General features: G+C 42.8%; 1 pseudogene; it reads right to left on the reverse strand.

Moving 5' to 3' along the window:
- Nucleotides 1–22555: 22555 nt before the first annotated feature.
- Nucleotides 22556–22955, reverse strand: LOC147416660 (uncharacterized; annotated as a pseudogene).
- Between the last annotated feature and the right edge of the window lie 126 nt (nt 22956–23081).

Consider the following 23081-nt stretch of genomic DNA (forward strand, 5'->3'; position numbering starts at 1 on the left):
TAGAGCTAAAAGGCCCAGAAACGAGTCCATTTCTTTCCTGATGCCACTTGCGAATCCAAGTTCATGGATTTGTGGGAGCGATGGGTTGCCTCACTGGAGGAAGGTGAAGGAGCGCCTAATTTCTTGAATAAGGACCGTTTCATTGCTCGCGTGTGGTCACCGCTTAAAGAGAAGGTAAAGGGGAGATTCCTTGCAACGTATGAGTTGGCAGTGGAAGTAGCCCACCTAAAAGACAAGAATCTGCACATGAAGCAAGAGTCAACAAGTCAGAGGAATCGAGCTCATTCTGACTATCCCCAATGACTACAACAGTCCTCAGACAACCCAACCACAAGAGGCATCAGAAGAGCAACAAGACCTGTTGAGTCGCATCACTACTCAGCTTGAAAGTTTATCTGTGCATTTGGTGCAACAAGGGCATGCACTTGTCAAAAATCCAGAGCAAGGGAGAGGACAACAAAGGCAAAACCAGGAGTACTACTGCTACAGTTGTGGGGAGGAATTCCATGGCATGTACTAATATCCTCATCGTGGAAGACATAACTTCAATACAGGAGGAAGGCATAATCATGCCTCTCCACCAAGGGCAAGGCCACCGCCACCCAAGGAAACCAATCCCACCTCTTCAAATCCACCACTATCCGTGCAACCACAAAGAATCCCACCATTTCAAGTCCTACAGCCACCAATGCAACCACCACCACAATCACCACTTACACTCCTCCTACACCCACCACCAATTGGCAGTTGCACACTAAGTTTCATTGGTCTTGCAAAATAGGTCAAGGTGAAGATAATAGAAGAAGGACCAAGGGAGAAGTTTTTTCAAAGGACTGAAGCAGTGGAACATGAAGTTAAATAATCAAAGATGCTACCCTAGTGAAGGAGGTAAGTCAAGAAGATTGTGCTACAAATGTTAATACATCGCTAACCTTGGATGAAATAGACACCAAAGCGATCAGCTGATAGCATTGGGAAGTAAGGATAAGAAGGTGTAAAGTGTTGAGCAAGCCTCGTCAGACTAAGAGGAATGCAAAGAGCATGGAAGATACAAGAGAAAAGGAAGACCAGCTTACTAGCAAGGCTATTGAGAAGATGGACAACGCATCAAGCAAAGGGGACGGCTTTGAAAACAGAAGCATGTGCACCAGCATGGATCGAGAACAATGTAGCAAGCTGAAGGCATCTTGCGAGGAAGTTTCACCAGAGGACCATAACAAAGAGGTACGTATGGATGAAGGTTTGGAGGTGGATATTTCTCCAGAGGCTTGGCAGCCGAGCAAGACTTTATTGCGTAGTGTTGTAGACTTGGAGATGGGTAATGCCTCTAGTCTACTGAAAGGTGTTATAAACTTGGAGATGGGTAATGCCTCCAGTTTATGTGAGGGTGTTCACAATAAGTTTGATGATCAACATGTTGCCAAGCTTTTAAGGATGTTCCAGACTCCTCCACAATGCAGCATTGTGTTTGCAGGGGATGCATCAGACCTATGGCTATGGTTAACCACTAGCACATAGAGAGGTAAGGTCAGCATGGAGATAAAATTTAAGGAGCCATGGATAGACAAAAGGTTGATAGGATGCAAGAATGAAGGCCTCATTCCCAATTTGGTGCAAATTTTTACAAATAGTGCATCCTCTCTTTGGAGAGACGTGAGTGGATTATGCTTGTATTTAAGCCGCAAGGTATGTGGCTTACTATCAACATCAAAAAAGATAGCTGATATGTTTGAGAACACCCAAGAGGAGCATGATATGCTTCCTAGATTTTCCAGTTGTGGCAGTAAGGAAGATTTTGAAGACGACTGGAGCTCACCACACCAAGAAGGCTGCCATGTATGGCGGATTCTTGGCACACTCTTGGAAATCATAATCTTCAGTTCTGCCTTTGCAGGAGCCAAGATGCTCATTTTTCCTCTCGCTACTAGTGGTTACAAATTTGGTCCTATTTGGCATGCAAATTTTATTATTCAGATGATGCAGATAATGATCATATTCTTCAGCTACAGGATCCAGCAGCACATTGGCATAAAATTCTGGAAGCCATGGGCTTCCCATTTAATCAATCCGCACTATTCCAAGGAACAAGCTATCATCCGGACCTCTTGCAGATTCATGGATATCCCAGAAATCTCACCAATGGCTAGATGGAATGGCTAGTTCAGAAGGCAACTCGATATCGACTCCTACAGATCAGCTAAAGAAGAATCAAAGGCAGAGCTAGAGGCATGAATGCCTCTAGCCAAAAGGGGAGGGCTAATGATAGCTGGTTTTTGGAAATCAAGGGAAAAAAAATAAAAGTTTATCTTTTCTCTACCCGAAGCACAACAACACCACCAGAGGGCTCGACAACTCCCCGGTCATTCGATGAGCCACGAATGGCGCATTTTTAGCCCTTCATCCACACATCTCGAGTACTGTTGCTTACACTTTGACAAGGCAGGCCTGCCATGCCAGGCTTGTGGCCCTTCTCTCTCTCTCTCTCTCTCTCTCTCTCTCTCTCTCTCTCTCTCTCTCTCTCTCTCTCTACCCTCACCCCCCTCGCCACGGTCCATGCGGCCCAGCTCTCAAGGCAACCCTGGCCATGGCCCCTCACTGTCCATTCATTAACCCTAGCTTTTGGAGCCATGACCCTGGGAACTGACCTTACTTGAGAAGCATAAGAAATTAAAATAAATGTTTCTTTCTGGCTCCATTATTGCCAGCCCCACTTTCCCCATTGACCTGGGGAAATCTACAGGGGTCGCTCCGCCTCTCAGCTTGGCCACACTCACTCCATCCCTCCATCCCTCCTCCATTATCACCAGAGGACAATCCCTCTCTCTCTCTCTCTTGCTTGGCTCTGCCAACCCACTATCACTCTCTCTCTCTCTCTCTCTCTCTCTCTCTCTCTCTCTCTCTCTCTCTCTCTCTCTCTCTCTCTCTCTCTCTCTCTCTCTCTCTCTCTCTCTCTCTCTCTCTCCCTCTCCCTTGTTCCTGTGTCTCCAAGGCCAATGGGCGCATAAAACAAGTTTTCTCTCTCTCAAGGGCCGCCATACAATGAGATAAGAGTCTCTCTCTCTCTCTTTCATTATTCCCACACACACTCTCACATTTTTCTCCCTCACCTTCCCCCGTCTTGTCCACACTCACTTGTCCTCAACAAGATACTCTCTCTCTCTCTCTCTCTCTCTCTCTCTCTCTCTCTCTCTCTCTCTCTCTCTCTCTCTCTCTCTCTCTCTCTCTCTCTCTCTCTCGCTCTCGCTCTCTCGCTCTCTCTCTCTCTCTCTCTCTCTCTCTCTCTCTCTCTCTCTCTCTCTCTCTCTCTCTCTCTCTCTCTCTCTCTCTCTCTCTCTCTCTCTCCCCCCCTCCCTCTTGTTTGTCAACCAAGGCGAGCCGCTCCCTACTCTCTCTCTCCGTCATCCACTCCCCCCCCTCTCTCTCCATCACCCACTCTCCCTGGTCTACCAACCAGCCTCTCTCTCTCATCTCTACCCCCTCACCTTCTCTCTCTCTCTCTTCCCCCATTCCATTTGACTCGCCCTCTCTCTCTCTCTCTCTCTCTCTCTCTCTCTCTCCCTCTCTCTCTCTCTCTCTCTCTCTCTCTCTCTCTCTCTCCTCTCTCTCTCTCTCTCTCTCTCTCTCTCTCTCTCTCTCTCTCTCTCTCTCTCTCTCTCTCTTCCCCTCATTCAAGCCCATGCGGGCGCAACAAAAAGCTCTCTCTCTCTCTCTCTCTCTCTCTCTCTCTCTCTCTCTCTCTCTCTCTCTCTCTCTCTCTCTCTCTCTCTCTCTCTCTCTCTCTCTCTCTCTCTCTCTCTCTCTCTCTCTCTCTCTCACCCTCGATGTTGACTCTCCCTCTCTCTCTCTCTCTCTCTCGTTTTTCGTGTTGAGACAACCAGGAGGGCACAGGAGTAACTCTCTCTCTCTCTCTCTCTCTCTCTCTCTCTCTCTCTCTCTCTCTCTCTCTCTCTCTCTCTCTCTCTCTCTCTCTCTCTCTCTCTCTCTCTTAACACATACACACCCCCCCATACACACACACACACACTCCTGAACCCCTCTAACCCTCTGAACCTATTGCTCGGCCATCTACTCTCCCTCGCTCTCTATGTAAGCAGCCAACACTGCAAGAGTAACTCTCTCTCTCTCTCTCTCTCTCTCTCTCTCTCTCTCTCTCTCTCTCTCTCTCTCTCTCTCTCTCTCTCTCTCTCTCTCTCTCTCTCTCTCTCTCTCTCTCTCTCTCTCTCTCTCTCTCTCTCTCGTTTACACAGAGAGAGTCACACATGCACACACACACACACATCGCATCTTGCCCCCCCTCACACACTCTTGCCATCCCCCCCCGCTTGCTCACGTCCTCTCTCCCCCTGTTCTCTGTAGTAGCCGGCAAAGCAGCACGTAACAAAAAAAATATAAATAAAGTCATACATCTCCTATACTCTCGTTCACACACACACACACACACACTCTTGTCGACCACACACACACACCTACACACACAACCCCCATATACATACGCACACACACTCACAACACCTACACCCAGACACACATTTTTTACACTCACATAGCATGCCTACGTGCACGTAGACATTCTGGCCAACATACACAACAAACCATATACGCACCCACAAAAAAGATAAAAATGAAGGAACGCAACTGTCAGGACACGGGTCCTACGGGCAGGGCCCTACCCTAAGGGGGGGTCACAGACCCCAGCCACGGGCCAACAAGCAGTGTGGACAGGGGATCCTAGGGCTAAGAGCCTATAAGTATGGGCGGTTGGGTGGAGGATCCACGTCTCTAGCTCCTAGGGTTCTCAAATTGGTATCAGAGCACCTCACTCTTACTGTTGCTATTCATCCCGCGTCGGATGGGCAGTTTACAAGCATTCTATTTAGTAATAAAGGATATGCAAAGTGCATACGTTAAATCACGCTAAAGGATATGCTAAGTGCATACGTTAGCAAGAAGTGGAACAACTGGATCGGTTACCTTTCTAGTTTGGAGTTTGCTTCATATGATGCAAGGCATGTTACGGCTAGTTTTAGTCTCTGCCTGTTATTCTCAAGTTATCAACCTTAATCATCAGTTTTGATGCAGTTGGTTAATGGCAAGAAACCATAACAAGTCAAGGACTTGGTTGCTGCTGATGAGTATGTCAGCATAGTACTTTCATGGAAAGATGAGCCGAGGTTATATCGCATATTCAAGTGCCTTCAAAAAGTCTGAAACCTGGGTATGCATTTAGACACCTCTTATTTATGATAACTCGTTTAACATACTCAAGTGAGTTTTAAATGGAGTCTGCACATTATGTTGGTTATGGGACGGTTATCCAAGACGATTGTACAGGGACAACAATGTGGAAAATCAAGATGTTATTCTTGATTTCATTGAACCTCCCAATGAACCGGGATCCGATTCAACAAACCGTTGGATCCATGAGGGATGCCACGGTGGAAAACATTAGTGTTCTTATGAAGATACCACCACTTGTGTTTTTGAGGGAGAAAACTCTTCCAAAGGGGGGAGTAATGTCAGGGTCCTACTAGCAGGGCCCTACCCTAAGGGGGGTCCACGGACCCCGGCCACGGGCCAGCTAGTAGTGTGGACAGGGGATCCTAGGGCTAAGAGCCTATAAGTATGGGCGGTTGTGGGTGGAGGATCTAGGTCTCTAGCTCCTAGGGTTCTCACAGCAACTTTGACACCGAACACAGAACAAGGAGGACGGCCAAATCACGCGAGAGCATGCAAAACAAAGAAGTGACACGAAGGCATGTCTCAGACCGCCGCCACGTTGGAGAACGAGCTACACTGACACACCAGCAAGGCCCGCAATTTGCCGGCATCTCGTCCATGATGCATCTACGTAGTAGCATCCGTAGGGTATTATTATTTTTTGGTTTTCAAGCCGAAAACCTTGTATAAACACCCATTTGTAAATTGCCACCTCTCTCTAGGTGATTGTCACAAGGGCCCACCTAACAAATATCATTTTTAAATTCTCCTAAGACAAAGCAAGGGTCAACCATCACCTAGAGAGAGGACCCAACTCATTGCTTTGTCTCTCGTGATTAGGACCCTAACCTAATTAGATTAACTAAACTAATGCAGCCTGCACCTATAAAAGGGCACTTAGAGGTCACTATAGGGGACTTGCAACACTGGCAAAGGAGGGAGAGGGGATTTTAGGGAAGCATTTTGGGAGAACACTCTGAGAGAGTGGTGTAGCATTTTGGGTGGTACTTGAGCATTGGGGTTTGGGAAGTTAGCACTATGAGAAGGAAGCCATGTTCACACCTTCACTCGAACGGTTTGCACACACACAAGAGTAGAATCTCCATGCTTATGGAATCACCTCTAGAGAATTCACTATACACTCATTATCTCTCTCTGTCTCTCTATCACCACAATCGCCATCTCGTCAAAGCTAAGGTTTTTGTAAATATTGCATTGAATCGAGTTTTCCTCACATCCCGAGGTTTTTTCATCACCTACGTCTCTGTGTGTGTGTGTGTGTGTGTGTGTGTGTGTGTGTGTGTACAGTGTTTGTGCTATTTTAAATCACCGTTGTCCGCATCCTAGCCTCTCAAAGCTAGATGGTGTTCCCTATTCTACTCCTGTGGCCAGCTCGGCGTGCACGGTCTTGACATAGAGGCCGTCGGGGTCCGTGTTGTGCTTTGTGCTTGTCATTGGGAATGTTTTGGTTAAGCCATTTTGTTGGTACTTGAAACCACATGTGACCCCTATTGTTATAGTACCCAGCCAAAGGTTTCTTGATTAGGATTTTACATAGGCTCGAGTGATACATATCTTCTATGTTAACAATTCATATATCTATAATTTATGTTTACACTTTCTCTATTCAAATGAGCTACATAGTAAAAATCAAATCCGCAATTTAACAGGTTAAGTTCACAAGGTGATAGGCATTGGTATCATCTTTAGCAATACCAAAGAAATAGCTAATGAATAGGGATATTTAAGAATATTTGATAACAAAAACTTGTCAACACTACCAAAAAAGGTGGAAACTCAAAGGCTTTAGAGTATATGTATGCTAAAACACGAATCAATAATAAGTGACCCCTACACATTGACACCTCCATCTCAAGTTGTCATTTCTCTAAGCAAGCTTGGCATAGGCATAGTATGGAAACAACACCATGTTGGAAAGAAATAATTTAGCTTTATCAACTTGTGAAATGCTGCTAATGATATATATTCAACATCCCCAAATGAGTACATCTTGACAAAGGTTATGATCTTTTAATAAGAATAACTTGATTAAACTTACATCAAAATATTGCTTGAATTTCTTCATGGTGGAGTGATTAAGACTTGAGACTTAAAACATCTTACATGCAAATCAAAATATTCATAAAGGTCAACAATAATTCTCAAATCTATATGAAACTCGAGTAATCTAAATTAAATACTCTCACTCAATGCGACACCATTTAACAAAAAAACATATTTATATTGCATTTATAGAGAAATCAAGTCTCATGAAAATAACTACGCATGAATTTGAAGAAACACTCTTAATTAAATAAAATAAAGAAAGGTTGATACAGCTAGAGATCGTGTTTACAAAATTGACTCTTATAGTCACAATAGAAGCTCCATAATCTACTCCAAATTTGGTGCTATATCCAAATTTTGATCCAAACGTGGTTGGTGTGCACGAGAAAGACTTGCTCTAGTTTTTAGAGCATGCGTTTCTAGAATCTCAATTCTACAAAATGGTCCTTCTTTGTTGGATCTCCATGACCAAAGAATTGCATCTACCGTTTCCACACTTGTGGATCCTTGCAGTTGTGATAGCCCAAAAACCCTTCCAGCAATTAGTGTAAGCTTGAGTATCCATCATCCCACTCTTTCTTACACAAGGTGCCCAATATTGAATCAAAATTTTTTTGTAGTTTGGTGATTTAGGCTCGTTATCAATGTTTGATAAAGTCATTGCGAGCCAAACTGGATAGATTTCCATGTCACTTGAAACTAGCATAACAAAGTCACCTTGGTGCACATCAGACATAGAGTCAAACTCTTCCCTTGGTCTATCTCGTTGAGGACTACAAAAATGATCATTAAACTCTTGAAGGCCTGCAAAATCTTTCTGATCCTTGTTGTAAGCTCATTGTAGTGGATTGTAGGTGACAAGAGTCATGAGTTGTTGGCCAAAAATTTTCATACAAGCCTCCCTCTGATATGGTTGTCTTTCCAAGCTCATCAATCACCTTACTCCAGTAATCTATCACAGGTCTATAATACCGTGGCACATTTGAACCATTCCCTAGATTTCCAAAACTTAATATAATTCTTCAACCCTAAAATCACTTCTTCATGAGTCTGGACATATTCTACCATTGGCACCAAAGGTGGATCTCCATGTGACAACATTGGATTGCCTTTTGGGGAGACCATGTTTAGTGTCTCTGCTATTACAGGCCATGATGCCTGAACTGGTTGCTTGCATGTTTCCAACATCACCCAAACTTTCCTGCGACCCTTTTTAACTGTAAGCATATTTGCCTCCCAATTATGATTTACCCTGGCTTGTTGTAAGCATGGTCTCCCCAAAATAATGTGATAATCTTGACTGTGATCCTCAATATTCAAGACTACTAAAGAAACAGCAAAAGATAAGCCAGCTACATCCAGGACAATGCCTCAAAGTAATCCTACTGGCTGCACTCATCTTTGATCTGCCATGCAGACGAAAAAGGTTGCATGTTCCCAATTACTGAGTCCAAAATGCTGACAAGCTGCTTGAGTAATAATATTTACTTCCACACCGCCATCTAACAGTACTTTGTCAATGTATGTACCATGATATCTAACTGAAAGCTCCGGGATGCGGGTATCCGTGATCCTATTTGCCGACAACGGGACTGACTCGTCTCCCTCACCCTTAGCTATTGCAATGTCAACTTCCATCATTTCTTTGGACTTCTGACTTAGCAAGGCATTATGAAAATGCGGAACCAATTTTAGTAATGAACCCAAAGGTACTTGTATTGGTGCATCGAGGACCTCTTTCCAAACTGAATTCCAATTATCCCCTTCCCTAGTATCAACCTTGTTTCTGACTTTTCCCTCATTTGTTTCCAGACCAGCAGTCGATGGTCTTGATGGCTGCAATGGTGGTGATGACTGTGGCACCCACGTCATAGTGTTTTTTCGGTACATGTTCTTGAGTCTCCCAATCAGAAAACTGAACATCTGCTGTTGGAACCACATTTTTTTCCAGAACGCGTAATTAGGGAAACCACTGAATCTGACCAGCAGTCGATGGTCCTGATGGATGCAATGGTGGTGATGACTGTGGCATCCACATCATAGTCTTTTTTTGGTACATCTTCTTGAGTCTCCCAATCCGGAAACTTAACATCTGCTGTTGGAACCACATTTTTTTCCAGAACGCGTAATCAGGGAAACCCTAAACCCAATGTCAAGGGAAAACAGCCTTTCCCTTGACATTGGGTTTTTCTCCAAGGTGCCTCCTTAGATTCTTTCCCCGAATCGCTGCTGCCTGAGTCTGAGGAATCTGATCTTGCAGTCTCCAACTTCGAACTATCACTGCTACTTCCTTGAGACTTACGATGAGATTTCTTCCTCTCTTTTTTCTTTGAATTCTTTGGGGATTCCATATCCTCCAGAGCTTCTCCTGCTACAACAGCCCTTGCAATTACATTATCTAGTGGAGTAGTTACCTTATCCACTGTTGCCATAGCAGTTCTGAGATCCTTATTGAGTCCTCGAAGAAAATAATCATTCAACACCTCATCTATTGGCCTTTGTGCCTGAGGTACCCGCTGCAAAAGCATCCAGAATTTTGCAGCATAATCCTCCACTGGGAACAACTTTTGACGTAGCGTACAAAGCTTTTCCAAATGTTGAGGGACCGTTTTTTCCATTTTGAACCGTCTGAAAAATGCTTTGGACCCTTCGTCATACATTTGAAAATGATCATCAGGATATTCTGACAACCATTTGGCAGATTTTTTGGAAAGTGTAGATTCAAACACTGATTCTTGATGAATAGAAATCACCACCCCAGCATGATTCAATCCATACACTCTATTAAATTGTCGCAAATGTGCATCAGGGTATTCCTTTGAAAGACCTCAAAAATAGCTATACTTAATCTAAGGTTGCGCCATCATTCCTTGCCCAACTGTACCCCCTCCCAGAAAAAGATGACCAACACTAAGAGGTGGGGACAATGGCGGTGAAACCCCAAGACTGCTTACCGGAGACGGTGGTGGAGCAACATGGGTGGGTGAGGGTGAACGCACGACAAGAGGACATGATTGACTTCGTGGAGTACGGCGCGCACGTCGAATAATTCTACCAGGCACCGAACTTGGTGATGGAGATACATTTTCCTCAGCCTGTGGTGTAGAAAGAACGAATTCATCCAAACCGCCTCTCCTCTGACGTCTCCCCACAATTGGAACCACAGGGTCAGGAGGACCCTATGACCTAGTGCGCATGCATGTTCACCACAGGTCGCCCATCGTGCCTCGTGGTCGCTAGATATAATGGATATTGCCGTAGAGGAGAAATAAGCATTACATGAATGATTACCCTCAAGCTGCCTTACATTATATGAACATCAGAACACAAGAAGGTAGAACAGAAGACAAGTTACAGAAATAGAACATCATATTCTTCATTGATATGCAACTGAACACACAGTACAAGAGAGAGAAGATGTATTGATAACATGAATATTCAAGATATCCCCAAAGACAGGTATGCCCCCCATATACAACCATTGATCCAGCGCAGATCTGGAACAGTGAAAAACCCCATCCTGTCCCATGACATCCTATGAAGAACTGCCCAAATGCCAGATGACTCCTAATCCGCAATGTCCAGACCTCCGTATGACCGTAGGACCGCACTGTGCAGCTTATGCCGTAACACCATAATGACCTTCTCCATGGCCATGAGTGATCGTACCTATCAAATCCACCTGCAACTTGATCCTGAATCCACACCCTTAGGAACAAATGCGTATTATAAAAATGGCAATCTTCTTTTAATCCATATTATCATGAATTATACAAACATACTTTTGTGTTGGATTTTTTTAATATGTGCACCATCAATAATATAAGCTCCTACAACTCTTCTCTTGTGTTTTGTGAACTTCTCTTTCTCTCAAGAGAAGAGCTCTCTCTTGAAGAGAAGGTTTAGCTTCTAGCCTTGCTTTGATTGAACTACAAAAATTGCACTTAGAGAATTGACTTGTCTCTGTTAAATGACATGTGGATACGCTTTGTTCCAAATTCTACCGAAAGAAGATTGAGATAACTTCTTCCCATAGCCAGTTTGGTCCAGTGTTGTGTTGATTTTCTTAAAATGTTAACTTGTTTGTACATTGATGGAATCAGTGGTCTCTCTTGAGCCATCTAGTAGTGTTTTGCTTCTATGTGGCATCTTCTCAGAGTTTTTATCCACAAATTCATTTAATAGTGCTCTTGCTAAACTAGTATGTTGAAGTCCTCTTCTCAATGTACATGTGTTACCATACACATATTGGCACACACCATTTTCAAAATTTTCCTTGTAGTGGTAAAATGATGTATTTGGTATTCCATGTAGCTCATACCATGCTCTCCAGCAAACACTGGAGCCATTTATCTTGAATTGGTATCGCATCTTCTCATCTTCCTGATAGCATATAGATAGGACATCATATACATAATTTGTGCGTGCCTTTTGAGACTTTCCCCAAGATTCTTTCAGTAATACTGTCACCAAATCATGATCTGCAAATTGACATCATTTTTGTCCACAACAATCAAAGCATGAAACCCTTTGAATTGACTTAGCTGAAAGATAAAAAGTAGAAGCTGGTGCTGCTTGCACTTTTTGAGTCCTGTTGATGAAAGTGTATCATCTCTTCCTTAGAAAAGGGGCATCAAAACTACCATCAAGTTTTTCCCCAGCATTATCATCATTGGATACATCCTCATGTCTAGTATGCATCCCATCAACAGGAACAAAGCATTGTAGTGGGCTCCCATCCAACATGGTTGTCTGTTGGATGGGCCACTTTAGCAAAGTGATGCTTCCCACTTCAAGAATATTCTCACTGATTGCATTCTTCCTTTCAATATCTAGACCCATAAAGTCATCACCAAGTACCTAAAAATTGACATAATCATGTGGAAATACATACAAGATGGTCCCTTCATTCACAGTGTGCATCATTGTGTCATCCTTTAAAAGGACCTTTGATTTCTCCAAGATTCTCGTACTAACATTTCAAACTCTGGGCTTGTAATATGTATTGCATCTATAACTAGAGGATCAAGATGATCCCCTTGTTCATCACCATTGTAGCTTTCATTTGTGTCAATTACGTTGTCATTCATTATGGAAGATTGCAAAAGAAGCTTAGGCCATCGAACAACACTCCATAATGAGCTTTGGAGAGATGTAGTATCCATTGGAGAAAAAGGGAGGACCACATCCTTCAAAAATTCCTCCACTAGTATAGATACATTTCCTTGCCCTATCTTTGTACCACCACAAGTGGAATTGGGATCGTTCTACACAAACAATCAATACCAAAAATTTCATTATCAAGTACCATATCCCGGGGGATTCACCATGGAAAACTTATCGCACCACGTAAGTGCAAGGGAGGGGGGTTTTTTTACAAGTTACATAAGCATATAATTTAGAGGTAGGTCCCCAACAATTTATCTCCCAAGATTGAAAATAAGGGAGGGGTTATCATATTTATGCGGACGAGGGGGAAGAGGAAAATGAGAGGAAGTTTTGTGTTTCAAAATTATGGCTTCCCCAAAGAGGCTATCCTCAAACTTGTGAGTCAATAGCTACAAAGATCCATGCAATAACTAACACTGCTTTGTATCAATTTCTTGTTTTGTGATTATATTCCATTTTTTGAGGGATGAAAGCTATAAAGAGTTTGTAAATCTACACGAAGAACCTAAACTTTGTAACCATGTTTTTTGAGTAGTTTAGATGGGTCAAAATTGGATGAGTAGCTAGAGTGCAGGCTAAACAAGCACATAGTTTGAAAGTCAAAAAAAGACACATTGAGGGTACATATACTTATCGACAAAAGTGGTTCATTAGTCCGTTGCTAGTCACTATGCTACACGCTCCTTGACTAGTTTTACTCAGTTAGATTGTGGGAGACCTAAATTTTATATGTAAGATAGGGTATGATAGTTTTTATAAGAACCCCAGGAGCTAGAGACCTCAATCCTCCACCCAACCGCCCATACTTATAGGCTCTTAGCCCTAGGATCCCCTGTCCACACTGCTAGATGGCCCGTGGCCGAGGTCCGTGACCCCCCTTTAGGGTAGGGCCCTGCCCGTAGGACCCGTGTCCTGACATTACTCTCCCCTTTGGAAGAGTTTTCGTCCTCGAAAACACAAGTGGTGGTATCTTCATAAGAACACTAATGTTTTCCACCGTGGCATTCCTCATGGATCCAACGGTTTGTTGAATCGGAACCCGGTTTATTGGGAGGTTCAATGAAACCAAGAATAATATCTTGATTTTCCACATTGTTGTCCGTGTACAACCGTCTTGGTTAACCGACCCGTTACCAACATAATGTGAAGACTCCATTTAAAACGCACTTGAGTATGTTAAACGAGTTATCATAACGAAGAGGTGTCTAAATGTATACCCAAGTTTCAGACTTTCTGGAGGTACTTGACTGTGCAATATAACCTCGGCTCATCTTTCCATGAAATTACTATGCTGCCATACTCATCAGCAGCAACCAAGTCCTTGACTTGCTATGGTTTCTTGCTAGTAGCCAACCATATCAAAATAAATGATTAAGGTTGACAACTTGAGAATAACAGGTAGAGACTAAAAGTAGCTGTAACATGTCTTTCATCATATGAAGCAAACTCCAAACTAGAAAGGTAACCGATCCAGTTGTTTCACTTCTTGCTAACGTATGCACTTAGCATATCCTTTAGTGTGATTTAACGTATGCACTTTGCATATCCGTTAGTACTAAATAGAATGCTTGTAAACTGCCCATCCTTCTCGGGATGAATAGCAACAGTAAGAGTGAGGTGCTTTTCCCCCAACCACTTGCAGAAAGTCGCCCACGACTGACGACAAACTATGACTCAATCATTGAGTACCCAGCCATATACTCGATATGGAATGGAGACAACCAACTAGGTTGAAAACAGATTGGAGTTTCAAGCATCCAATCACAAACACCCATACTTAGCCATCACCTTGTATGGCAGAGTGTAAACTCATACTAAATCTTGAAGAGAGATTTCACAGGCACTGCAAAAAATTGCAGAAACAATAATGTCCATGAAGTTTCTTGCTGCTCCGAATAAATTTTTGTTAAACACTAGGACCGATAACACCTAGTGTGCATGCATTTAACACAAACATATCCGAACCACAATTCCATGATGAGACTTTGGACCATAACAAAATGTGACAACCCGGTCACACCTAGGTACCAACCATGAGACATTCTCATGTACATAGCATAATTAGCTATATGTAGAAACAACCCTCAGGCAAGGTGGTTTCACAGCACTTGTAATCGTAACAAGTTTGTACTTAGTACCCGACAATTTATGGCCACTGAAATTGCTCCTGATACTGTGTGCTCAAAATGGTCGAATCCAAGGATGCGACCAGCACCTAGGGACTTCGTCGCGACACATTGTTAGATAGTTGGTGCCAGTGTCAGTCCCAATGACTCATATTCTCCACATGTGGAATATGTCTCAAACAAGGATATCTAGAAAAGAGACATCTATCAAGTACGAGCTGGTACTTGTGTGTGGAGGTAACTGCAAACACTCCGCGACAAGAGCGAGAGGAACCCTCATTATCATGCTCCACACTAGCTAAACTGAACTCCTTGAGTTCCTAGACCATGTTGTATCCCACGTGACAACATGTGCCAAATCGAACCCTACAACTAGGTTCGTAACAGCATAAGGTATAGTGGACGCTACGGTCCAAAATACTCTGTTCCAACATGCCCTTGGCATGGCTTTGAAACAATCAAGCGTATTTAGACGACTTGTACTGGAAACAGTGGGTGTTGCCTGCGCAATCCAACCCCTTTGGTTAGCATCTACGGAGTCAAACCCCTTGGTAAGACCCTCTGTAGAAACTGCTCAACTAGCAGGCAACGGTAACCAACATAGTTAACCGTGTACATAATGATTGGAATCAACTCGAAAAGTTGAATTCGTCCGCTACCGTGTGGTAGATTTTGGAATTCTTTCCTTGAAATTTTAACTAGGAGAGATCAAACCGTGATCCTCAATGCCTATGGGGTGATTTAGCAGTCACCCTCCGGGTCGTACCCCAAACAATAATGTGCATAGACACTCCGTAGTGCTATAGAGAGAGCAAGAAATCCACAGAAGTGAATTGCCTAGCTCTTGTGGATAGTCATGCTGTCTCAACTGATTGTTGTATCTATACTTCATTGTAGAGATCAACTGCTGTGAGTTGAAGATTTATAAAAAACTCAACTTGAGTGTCGCACTGAAAATAGGTAGTGCAAAAATGACACCATAAACATCTGTAATGACAAGACTCTTGCTTGTCCATTAGCGTCAATGTGTACTTCCTTGGGTAGATCTGTTCGAAAAAAAAATCACACAAAGAATGCCAATAGTCGGGTCTTACCCTTGGCCTGACAATGGATCTTAGCCTGTGTGGCTCATAGCCCTTATGCAAATTAGTGTTCAATGGATGAACCGATGAAGACTAATTTGAGTAGCATCTAAGCCATGTGCTAGCTGAGAGTTAGAGCACCTTGGCTCAAGCTGACTCACGAGCAAAACATGTATCAAAAGCTTCTAAGAAGATTTTCATTATTCCCTTAAAGAGAGAGAGAGCGAGAAGAAGAGCATGCTGGGCTGAGGAACTTCCCTTAAGTTTTTAGAGTGTGTACCCAAGTTGTGTGCTCTTACGCATCTTATGCCTAACTTGCAGCTTATCGTATAAGCATTTCACAGTTTTCCGGTATGACTCTCTCATCAAGAGAGGTAACAAAAAAACACAAAACTCATTCCGACCCACCTACCTTGCAAGGGTCGTGATTGTATGAGGACAACTTAGCATTGGCACTTTGCCCGTGAAATAAGTCCTAGATTTAGGTTCCTTTTAGTGTTGTTGTGTGTTAATAGCAACCAACAATCATGGTAAAAAATCCATTAGTTGAAAGAGTTGCGAGTGTGATAGCGGAAGCATAATCTTTGCAGCGGTGGAATTTATGCCACCTAGTTAGCATGCCATGCATACAGATTGTAAAGCCCTTGGCGAGAGAGACGGCCTCATACGGGAGAGCCAAAACTAGTAGTGCCTTGCACAATTTAAACTGGTAGGGATTTTGTGAGATAGTATTCCCTATTTTTCCAGTTGGTCAATCTTGTGTGCCATTGCTCGTGATTCCGAGTCATTGGGCAGTACCTTGGCACAAGGGAGAAGCCTTGCTTCATGAAAAATTGTCAAAGAACTTTTCTTTGTACACAAGCATTAGTTTCCAATGTAAATGTATAAACATGGTCTAACCTGGTCATCCTGCTGTAACCAGTTGTCTTGAGATGTGGGAAAAAAAACTCGCTCTAATGTAGATCTTCATCTCCTTTGTGTGAGAAAAAGTTGGCTTGAAATATAATGTAGGCATAGAGAGAACTTTCCCAAGGGCGTGTGCTCATAGTATACCCCAAATAGGAAACAGCTTGATGTAAGAGTCGTGAGTTGAAGCCTTGCTTCCTTCAAAAACAGGTGCAGGAAAATTCCATGCATGTCTATTTAAAGATTGCAATTTTTCCATGCATCATTCCAATCTTTAAACAAATCCACGTTTTGGTACTTACAGTAATTTTCACTGGCCATGCTTGTGAGCCTAAAGTGTATGCATATTATATGCACGTCTATTGCATATTGTAGCTATCAAACAGATGCTGCACAACCAAAAAAATCAATTACGTACCTTATCCAGTACACTTACTGATGAGGCTTGCTGCTGGAAGAATCAAATGAGTCACCAGCAAGAAGAAAACCAAGAAGTGATTTGCTGGATCATCGAGTGAGTGTGGCTCATAGCCATATAGGTTGTTAGCTGTAGAAGTATCAGATGTCTCCTTGCATGCCCTCTTGGCTGGGTTTAGTCCGATCTAGTGGGAAAAAAGAAAACAGGTAGACCTGTTGCCTAGTTCCCCCCCAAAGTCCATATGCTAATAGCATATTCCAAACCGACTTGCTTAAATTGCCAAAGCATAGATCTTTTTGAAACTCCAGAGAGTACCCAATACTGGAAAAGATAGCTGAAGAAGGATAGCTATTGTATTGCACCAAAGCAATCGCTACTTGGCAAGTTGGCATGATAAAAATTCGGCAAGATTAGTTCAAAATTGTAAACTGTAACATGCTTACCGATGGACTGGAACAACCTGTGAGAGAGCCATGCTTTTTGCAGACTGTGGCAAAAATGCCCAACTGGAATCCATCTGACTCATAGTTGTGGATTCCAATAGGCAATGAAACCCCTTGGTCAATGCTCATAACTCAATGCAAGCCTTGCTTGCCGTAAATGTTGTGCAAATGAAAAAATAACAATGCATCTGTGCATGTAGAACCCTAAATTGCCAATCTATGCAAAGTCAAGCCTTGCTTGACTAGTCGTTGCAAACACTTAAATTGCACAATCAGATTATAAACTGGTATGGCGGTACACACGCCTTTTTGCGTGCTATAAAGAACAAGCAGATGCTTAACACGAAGGAAACTTCATACCTCATTAAGTATTTCTGTCGAATGCCCTGCTTTTCGCTTGCATGCCTTGCATATTGTGAGATATATTCGACTGTTTGTATGGCTGACAAGACAGGTGCATGTGGCCTTGATGGTCATCACGCGTACTTGAACTTGAATGGTGGGTCCCCACCACGACGGTTGCTGACCATCAAGCCATAGCCATACAAACAGGGCAATTCTGTCACGGGGCTTGGCCCTTAGTAAGGAAGGGTGCCCAAACATGGGCGCCCTAATTTGAAAATAAGGAAGACAATAACGCATGGCGATGGCGCAGGGCGCAGCGAGCAGAAATCAGAGGACAACTTCCTATCCGTGGCAAACCGGGCCCTGCCCTATGTCGTGTTTTACTGGCAGGGGCAGTGCGAACCTGAAGAGCCCAACTCCATGGGGTTTCATGCAACTCGAGCTTGCCGCCTCCTTGGCACAAGCCCCCTTGCACGTGGGTCTTCGACCTTGGCTCCCTCGGATTGTCAAGCATGGCTGCACACGCCATGACAGCTTGACGACCACACACACACACACACACACACAGAGAGAGAGAGAGAGAGAGAGAGAGAGAGAGAGAGAGAGAGAGAGAGAGAAGAGAGAGAGAGAGAGAGAGAGAGAGAGAGAGAGAGAGAGAGAGAGAGAGAGAGAGAGAGAGAGAACATGAAGCAGCAAATCGATAGCTTCCCTGCTCCTTCCCTCCTCCATAGCTTTTTTCTCCCCTAGCTCTGATACCAATATAAGAACCCTAGGAGCTAGAGACCTAGATCCTCCACCCAACCGTCCATACTTATAGGCTCTTAGCCCTAGGATCCCCTCTCCACACTGCTAGCTGGCCCATGGCCGGGTTTCGTGACCCCCCTTTAGGGTAGGGCCCTACCCATAGGACCCGTGTCCTGACAGTTTTTTAAATTGATTATCGTATAAGCATAGAAAGGGGGTCATATTCCCCTATATGAGTCGTATATAAGGGTTTTATCAAAGCTGTCTGCTCCTCGCAGGTGGCGTCCCATTTTTAATATAGAGTGAATCCCCCGGGTACCATATGCACTTTCTCCCCAAATTCAAAGTCCCATCTTGTAAGTTGAAAAGAAACACCTTGTTAAATTCATATTTATAGATAAATTCTCTTTGAATAAAAATGTATAAGTTACATTACACATTACACAAGGGTTATGAATACTATAACTCTATAACCCTTGCTATATTAGAGCATAGCTTGGACAAGTGATGGACCTAGTTCTAATGGCCAATGGCCAAGGTGCTATTTTAGGAACTTTCTTCTCAGTGTCCAAGTATCTCTTGATTCTTCCAATGGAAGTAAGGTTGGATAAGGAGGAATCTTGAAACCGAAAGCCCCTCTCTATATGAGGTAGATCTTGGAGAAATGGTGGACCTAGTTCTAATAGCTATTGTTCAAGGTGCTATTGTAGGAGCTTTCTTCCCAACGTCCAAGTATCCCTTGCTTCTTTCAATTGAAGGAAGTGTGGATGTTAGAACGTCATCCTAGCATAGGGAGGACATCAACATAATGTCAATCCGAGGAGTAGGATCTGGCTAGGGCATGGAAACACACAAGTGGCTTGTGCGTGCCAAATGGAGGATTAGAAGGTGAAACCTACACACAAAGAAAGCTACGGATAGGGTATGATGTTGCTACAAGGAGTGAGCACACTACTTACTCTACCATTCGGCCTAATCTCTCATACAAAAGCCTAATCATGCACTACTCTCTAATCAATCACTAATCCAACTCTAATCAAGCACACAATGAGCATAGAATAGCATAGAATGACCACACCGGGCACCAACACTATACACAAGCCTACACACACTTAGTAGCATGCTTAAACAAGAGGGAAATATGAAAAAAGAGAGAGATTAATCAACAAATCATCCACTAATATTTGATTAATCAAGCATTGATTACACCATGAGCAAATGAGAGAGAAGAGGTTAGAGTTTAGATAATGGCATGAGGCCGAATCATCCATGCACGCGCGTAGGAAGCTCAAGAACTCCATAGCCATCTCCTTCTTCACAAAGCTTATCTCAAGTGAGTAAGAATCCCCTTTCACATTGTGTGTTTTGAGTTATATACTCTCTAGGCTTTTTAGAAGTGGCCGGGCACTCAAATGGGCAAACTCACTTAATCTGCTATTTGCATTGCCCAGGATCTAAATATAGCTCAATGTTTACAACTTGGAACTCTTGATGAGCCCAAAACATAATTACAACCGGCATTTGCGGTCATTTGACAGAAAAATCGTAAAACTTAAGTGGCCGTCAATTGTGACCGTAACTCCATAGATAGTCATCAATTCCAACTCTTCTCTTCATCTGTTTCTTGTATTTGCTTCATCTTCATCTTTACTTCGCATCCGCATCATCTGGCCTCGTTAGCATTTACTAATAATAGTAAATAGCATCTTTGACTGGTCCGTTTGGCCATTGTTGACTTAGCCGCCAAACACTCCCCCCATCTGATTTCAGTGGACGTCCTCGTGCGCTGTTTGGTTGGCTTGCACTGGAGAGATTTGAAATTGGTGGTGAATGTTGTTCTGAAGAGTGTAAGCTATTGGGCTGACGTGCTGGTGAATATGAGATTAGTCATTTGGGTTCAAGTAAAAGCAATTGGCTTGATTTATTATGGGAATAAAGAAAAATAAAAGGATATGTATAGTGCGTTAGGGTCTGCAAACCCTGGATGACCGATGGGGAAAAACCTCATGGGAAAAAGTGCCCAAAGGTATGTGATCTTATTATGGGAATTTACAACGGTGGGTGTTTAGGGACTGAATTGATTGGGCTTATATAAATAATGTGAAAGTGAATTGTTTAAGCCTTCTGTCCCTTGAAAAGGGTCGATGATCTGCCTTGAGTCTGGAGTTGTTTTTGCTGCTGCCTGTACTTGCAAGGTGTGTGCATGGGTGGAACAATAAAGAGTGCGAAATGCAGATGTACAATTATGGGACATTCGATATGCTTGCACAGATTTATGCATGGGTAAGATTATGTTGTGCGAGATAATTGTATTGATGGGTTCTCCTCAGAGTTTAATGTAGCTAAAAAAGTAAATTAAATTCACTTTACTAGCTTCCATTACTCTCGAGAAGGGCGTTTGATGCAATGGTTACCACTCTCCCAATGTGCGCAAGTGCGTGTGTGTTTTGTTTTGAACACTTCGCCTCTCCACCATGATTAAAATAAGACATTGACTATGCTCACCTATTCAGAATGAGCGACTTGATATAATTATGCTCAACTCTTCCAGCTTGAGTTGTAGCCTAATTAGCTAGACTCATAGACCACAGAAAAATATTAGGACTCGAAGCTTAGGTCTAATGCTTTGCTCATTTATCGGCTCAGCTACCCGACTCTTGACTTTTGTTTTTTTGACTTGACTTGACTACTATCTTGAGCTCTCAACAAAGTATATATCTAGACATTTAGAGCTCAGATCCTCAAAAAGAGGGTTATTAAAGGACCATATTGGCAAAGTAGGTTTTTTCTGCCATACCTGGGTGACCTTGGTTGTCAAAATTGCTTGTTGTAACTTTTGGTCTATTATCTGAGAAGATTGGCTAGTTTCATTTTGTTGGAAATGGGAGATGACTTTAATCTTCTTCTGCTCATTTGTCTGCTTTGGCACCCATACGTTTCTGCTATTTGTTGTTGGCTTATTTTTACAGACGACATATTGACTTTTTGGACCTATAACCTTTATTTGTCGGTGTTTGTAGCTGAAATTATCTTCAAGTTGTGTAAAATCTGGTCTTGGTGCCTTGGGTAGCCAGATTTGTTTTTGTCCTCTGTACTATCCCTGTGCTTGAAGTATATTTGATGGCATAAATATTTTTGTATGTACTTTTGTATTCAACTGTATCTGTTCCCGTGCCATTTTTGGGAATCACAGTTGGTAAAGTCCCTTGAAGATATGTAGGCCTTTTAGATTGAGAATCATTTTTGAACCTGTTTCTAGCCCTGTTGCTCGATCTCCTCTTTTGAGTTGAAATTGATCTTGATTTTCCTGTTTGTTGTTTTGGTTTGAAGCCATTTTCTACTGTATAGCCTGATATCTTTGGTTTGGGTAACCAAACATTTGGTTGACCATTGTAGTAGCCTTGCTCTTCTAAGCTGTACTGGGAGGCAATCCATCCCATTTGTTTACCTGAAGTGCTGAGAGTAGGATCATTTACCCAAAGTGGATCTTTGACATTGATGTCATTGGCTGCAACATAGGTTTTGATTTGTTGCTTGTGTCTTTGTTTACTCATCATTGGGTATTTTGGCTGAAAGACCTTTTTATACTCTTGTCGAGGTTGTTGGTCTTGGTTTCCATGGGGTACTAAAGCCACTGCTTTTTGCTTTGATTGTTTAAATGCATTTGTGACCTCCTTGTTGGATTTTTGTTCTTCAGAGGAAGAGGTTAAGCCTCCTTGGACTTTTGATTTTCCCTTGTCTTCTGCAGATAAACGTCGAGATGTAATTACTTGGGATGTTTGTACCGTTTCTTGTTGATGACATGCTTTGGTGATTTCTGCTTTTAAACTGACTTGAACCGTCTTTTGTGCCTCTATTTTTGAACAACTGTTCGAGTCTTTAATTTCCTCTTCTAGCTAGACACAAGTAATTTGACTCTTTTCTTCATATGCAATGCTTACCATGGCCTTTGGTTCACATTGCTCTTTATTGATCTCTTTGTTTGTTTTCTGCTAGGCTCCATGTGCTTGATGCACCATTTGCTTCTGATTGTTCAAGTTAATTATGATTTGTGTCACCTTTGGATCTTTGGCAATTTCCACTGGCGAGACAATATTAGGATCTGACTTTATGACTGGCTCTGCTTTTTGCTTCTGGCCATCATTTGAGCACATTGAGATGTCTTTTTCTTGGTTTGATATTTGATCTCTACCTCTGTTGAAATCTTGAGTACATCCCTTAGCGATGAACTATCTGTGCTATTAGCATTATTATGTAGAATCTTTGATTCCACATTTCTGCTTGTTGAAATCTTCAGTGGCAAGTCCTTGACTGCCCGTCCCCGCTCTGGTTCTGGATCACAGATAATTTCTTCATCCACTTCCTCTGACATTGAATCGTCCGCTACATCCTTGTCTGATCTTTCGACTTCAGGCCTGAAAAATTCCAAGTTGACCATCTGTTGTAGTTGATCTTTTTTGGCAGCTTGATTCTCAATTGAAATATCATTGACTCCTTTGACCTCTAATATTTTAGTCACAGTTTTGTCTCGCTGGTATGACTTTTGACAGATATGCTCTCTTCC

The sequence above is a fragment of the Adiantum capillus-veneris genome, unplaced genomic scaffold, assembly GCF_014529385.1.
Source record: "Adiantum capillus-veneris isolate H3 unplaced genomic scaffold, ASM1452938v2 Hic_scaffold_657, whole genome shotgun sequence".
NCBI classification, from domain to species: domain Eukaryota; kingdom Viridiplantae; phylum Streptophyta; class Polypodiopsida; order Polypodiales; family Pteridaceae; genus Adiantum; species Adiantum capillus-veneris.